This window comes from Nelusetta ayraudi, unplaced genomic scaffold (assembly GCF_046127955.1).
Source record: "Nelusetta ayraudi isolate G7.1 ecotype Tasmania unplaced genomic scaffold, CSIRO-AGI_Nayr_v1 ptg000342l, whole genome shotgun sequence".
Taxonomy (NCBI): Eukaryota; Metazoa; Chordata; class Actinopteri; order Tetraodontiformes; family Monacanthidae; genus Nelusetta; species Nelusetta ayraudi.
In genome coordinates this window covers 17,501-22,500 of record NW_027466384.1, presented here as the reverse complement: position 1 = coordinate 22,500, position 5,000 = coordinate 17,501, and the positions used below count along the sequence as shown (strand labels likewise).

The 5,000-nt window shown below is 50.6% G+C and overlaps 1 protein-coding gene across 1 annotated transcript in view; it reads left to right on the top strand.

Annotated features, from left to right (window-relative positions):
• LOC142882587 (glutamate receptor ionotropic, NMDA 2C-like) overlaps window positions 1-5,000 on the top strand; it is a 28,582-nt gene that overhangs the window by 6,372 nt on the left and 17,210 nt on the right. The window lies entirely within an intron of this gene.

Below are 5,000 nucleotides of genomic sequence, written 5' to 3'. Positions count from 1 at the left end.
CGCAGCTCCTCCACTCAAACACATCGCAGCTGCTCCAGACTGTTCAGGAAGTGCTGCTGCTGCTGCTGCTGCTGCTGCTGCTGCTGCTGCTGCTGCTGCTGCTGCTGCTGCTGCTGCTGCTGCTGCCGCTGCCTCCGCTGCTCCTCCTCGACTCCGTGGCGTCGCGGTTTCATGTGACAGCCTGTCATTTATCACACGACTACGATCGTGAAAACTGCGCAGTAAAAATATAAATAAATAATATGGAGCCGTAAATCAGCTGCCGTAGTAAAAAGAGCCGGCGGAGGAGACGTTTGAGGCAGCTGGACATCCTGACGTGACCTTCAGGACATCCTGACGTGACCTTCAGGAAATGAAGGGATTTGTTCCGCTGCACCCATTCAGCATTGAGATCGTCATCTCATTTTCTTTCTTTTTTTTTCGGGGGAGTGTCAGCTTGCAGCCAATGTGTGTCATGTGTCATGTGACCAAGCTGTGAGATTGTGTTAGAAATCAGCAGGTGACAGCCGAGCCGATGATGTTGGCAGAGGAAAGAAGTTGCACCTCATCTGCTCCTCCTCCTCCTCCTCTTCATAGTTCTCCTCCTCCTCCTCCTCCTCCTCCTCCTACTATTGCTCCTCATCCTCTCCCTCCTCCTGCTCCTCTTCCCCCTCTTCCTCCTCCTCATCCTTTTTTTCCTCCTTCAGAAACTTTTTTTTACAGCTGTTTTCATAAATAGATTCAAAAATCTTCAAATTGGGCTTTAAAAATGTTTTATGGAAACTTGACTACAGCGCTGTTATTCATCGGGTATATTTTTGGTTTTACTATTTATATCCATATATCTCCCCTGAATTTCAAACGCTGACTAATGTTGATGGACCAACTTCAGACAACAGAGGACATTAAGAGAGCCGTGGTGGGAGACACAGGAGTGAAGCGCTCAGCAAGAAAATGAAAGAAATGTTTTCGTGTCCAAATGATCTCCTTCTGACTGAAACAAAGAGCGTTGAAGAGGGGGGGGGGGGGGGGGGGGGAGCAGGCGGAGGAGGTGGAGGAGAAGGTGTTGGAGTAGGAAGAGGTGGAGGAGTAGGAGGAGGTGGAGGAGAAAGTGTTGGAGGAGTAGGAAGAGGTGGAGGAGTAGGAGGAGGTGGAGGAGAAAGTGTTGGAGGAGTAGGAAGAGGTGGAGGAGGAGTAGGAGCAGGCAGAGGAGGTGGAGGAGGAGTAGGAGCAGGTGCAGGAGAAAGTGTTGGAGTAGGAAGAGGTGGAGGAGAAGGTGGAGGAGGAGTAGGAAGAGGTGGAGGAGGTGGAGGAGCAGGCGGAGGAGGTGGAGGAGGAGTAGGGGAGCTCCTCTGATCGGGGAGCGCCAGACAGAAGAAAGCAATTTGTCTCTTCAATTAACATTTCACGAGGTCTCCCCAAACTTTGCGGTTGCACGACATTCCCGGGGCGCTCCTGCGCCCCCCGGTGGAGCTCCTCTAGCGACATGCTAAAATCCAGCACTGGTGTCTTCTTTTTTTTGGTTGTTGTTGTTGCTGTGGAACGAGTGTGCAGGAAGCCACTTCAGGTCACTGATGTTTAAAAGATTAAGGTCACAGCGCTGGAGTTTGTTGTTGTCTCCGCAGCCTCCAGGGCCGCAGCCCAGCAATGAGAAGCACCTCCACTAAACCTGCAGCAGGGCTTAGTGGAGGTTTGCTATTTTTTTACCCACAATCCATCCCGTTCTTCAGAGAGTGATATCGTGGTGTTCAGCCTTGAGAAAGTGCTCCGAAAACCCTGGCGGAGGTCCTCTGCCTCTGCTGCTGGGTTCTTCCAGTTCACTTCCTACCTGGACAACTCGGACTGTTGTTCTCACTCCTCGCTCGGAGTTTGAAGGTTCACCTCCCTCTTTTGTCCGCCTCCTGCCGTCCTCTCTCTGTCCACCGCTGATGTCATCAGCACACTGTGAGATTTTCAATCTTGACAGACTTGACTTGATTTGTCCCGGTTGTGAGATGAAAGAAAAGGAAAAAGACCTCGGCACCCAACTCTGGCCTTTGCTCAATGTCGCCCTCTAGTTTTGACTTTGACTGTATTTAGAAATACTCTTCATCAAGGCGTTCAGCTTCATTCCGGCCGCCTTGGAAACAGCGCCACCTGGTGGCGGGGAGCCGGTCCGGCGGTGTTTTTTTTTTTCCGGGCTCAAACTCCCGAGCAGAACCCGCTGAGAGCTTCGCTCCAGAAGTGAGCGGGCAGAGCACCTTGATTGTGACATTGAGTCAAACCTGTGGAGAGCCGCCAGCCACGGCGACCTGCAGGTATTTTTGGACGCAGTCAACCAGCGCGTCTTACTTTCCTTTGGCTTGTCACCTGGTTTCCGCTCACACTGGCGCCACGCACGCTGTGGACCCGACCGAGCGCCGGATGAGTCCATCGGCTCGGAAGCTTAAGGCGATTAGCTCATCATCAGCTAAACACCGATGCCGCGTCTGCATCTTCTCGCAGCCTCTCCCCCTCCAGGATGGGGGGGGGGGGGGGGTGTCCTCATCACTCTCCTGAGAGATGCCAAGACCAGAAGGAACCTGATCCAAAAGAATTGGATCCTGAGAGGCCACGGCCGGTTTATCAGCGGCAGCTGCAGATGGTGTATCGACCACCACGGCGGGACAGGTGTCACCGCTCAGGCCGAGGAGACACGCACGGAATATTGAAAAGAAAAGAAAAAAAAAAAAAGAAAGAAATAAAAATCCGCTCGACGACGGGAATCCGCTGGCAGGATGTTGACGACGTCTCACTTTTCCAAATCCCATCGGCAGGAGTGACACGTACCCCTGGAAAAGCAGTCTTTTGCGGAGGACGGTGAATAAATGTGAGTGTGTGAATGCGGGAGATGATAACACACTGAGAAATGCACCGGCGGGAAACAATGGAAGATAAATGAATGAGTCACACCAGGAAGGAAATCTCAATCTCAATCTGTCAGATTACAGCATGCAGGCTGTGGATGGGATCAGCCTCCGCATTCCAGCCACCGCCTCTCAACTGACTCATGCATAGTGAGCAGGTCAGTGGCAACTGTTGCACAGGATTCCATTCCATTCACCTCATCAACAATATTCAATTTGCCAGAGCAGATAATATACAGGCATGCTGCTGCTGCTGCAGTGGTTTGCGTTTATTGCCTCTTTCAGTTTGTCAGCCAGCAGCCCCCAATTTTGGTTGAGGAGATGATTGTGCGATATAGCCGAAGCAGTGAGAAGGTTTTTTTTTTCTTTTTTTTTCCTGTCTGACTGATTCTGGATCTGGATCTCATTCTATGAGATGGGTGGCGGGGGGGGGGGGGGGGGGGGACATCGTAAATGTGTGTCTGGGGGTCTCCTGGTAAACCATGAAATTAGGGTTAGGGTTAGGGTTTAGGGTTAGGGTTAAGGATGAAATTAGGGTTAGGTTTTAGGGTTAGGGTTTAGGGTTAGGGTTAGGGTTAGGGTTAAGGATGAAATTAGGGTTAGGGTTAGGGTTAGGGTTCCTCAAGTACTAGAAGCCCCAAATTTGGTGTGGGTGCTTCTTGGGGGCTCCTGATGAAAAAGCAAGTGGCCCCATGTCTCTAGGACAAAGTTGAAATTTCACCCCATAGACTTGCATTGAGATAAGGCTGAAGCTAGGGTTAGGGTTAGGGTTAGGGTTAGGGTTCCTCAGGTACTAGAAGCCCCAAATTTGGTGTGGGCGCTTCTTGGGGGCTCCTGATGAAAAAGCAAGTGGCCCCATGTCTCTAGGACAAAGTTGAAATTTCACCCCATAGACTTGCATTGAGATAAGGCTGAAGCTAGGGTTAGGGTTAGGGTTAGGGTTAGGGTTCCTCAAGTACTAGAAGCCCCAAATTTGGTGTGGGCGCTTCTTGGGGGCTCCTGATGAAAAAGCAAGTGGCCCCATGTCTCTAGGACAACGTTGAAATTTCACCCCATAGACTTGCATTGAGATAAGGCTGAAGCTAGGGTTAGGGTTAGGGTTAGGGTTAGGGTTCCTCAAGTACTAGAAGCCTCAAATTTGGTGTGGGCGCTTCTTGGGGGCTCCTGATGAAAAAGCAAGTGGCCCCATGTCTCTAGGACAAAGTTGAAATTTCACCCCATAGATTTGCATTGAGATAAGGCTGAAGCTAGGGTTAGGGTTAGGGTTAGGGTTCCTCAAGTACTAGAAGCCCCAAATTTGGTGTGGGCGCTTCTTGGGGGCTCCTGATGAAAAAGCAAGTGGCCCCATGTCTCTAGGACAACGTTGAAATTTCACCCCATAGACTTGCATTGAGATAAGGCTGAAGCTAGGGTTAGGGTTAGGGTTAGGGTTAGGGTTCCTCAGGTACTAGAAGCCCCAAATTTGGTGTGGGCGCTTCTTGGGGGCTCCTGATGAAAAAGCAAGTGGCCCCATGTCTCTAGGACAAAGTTGAAATTTCACCCCATAGACTTGCATTGAGATAAGGCTGAAGCTAGGGTTAGGGTTAGGGTTAGGGTTAGGGTTCCTCAAGTACTAGAAGCCCCAAATTTGGTGTGGGCGCTTCTTGGGGGCTCCTGATGAAAAAGCAAGTGGCCCCATGTCTCTAGGACAAAGTTGAAATTTCACCCCATAGACTTGCATTGAGATAAGGCTGAAGCTAGGGTTAGGGTTCCTCAAGTACTAGAAGCCCCAAATTTGGTGTGGGCGCTTCTTGGGGGCTCCTGATGAAAAAGCAAGTGGCCCCATGTCTCTAGGACAAAGTTGAAATTTCACCCCATAGACTTGCATTGAGATAAGGCTGAAGCTAGGGTTAGGGTTAGGGTTAGGGTTAGGGTTCCTCAAGTACTAGAAGCCCCAAATTTGGTGTGGGCGCTTCTTGGGGGCTCCTGATGAAAAAGCAAGTGGCCCCATGTCTCTAGGACAAAGTTGAAATTTCACCCCATAGACTTGCATTGAGATAAGGCTGAAGCTAGGGTTAGGGTTAGGGTTAGGGTTCCTCAAGTACTAGAAGCCCCAAATTTGGTGTGGGCGCTTCTTGGGGGCTCCTGATGAAAAAG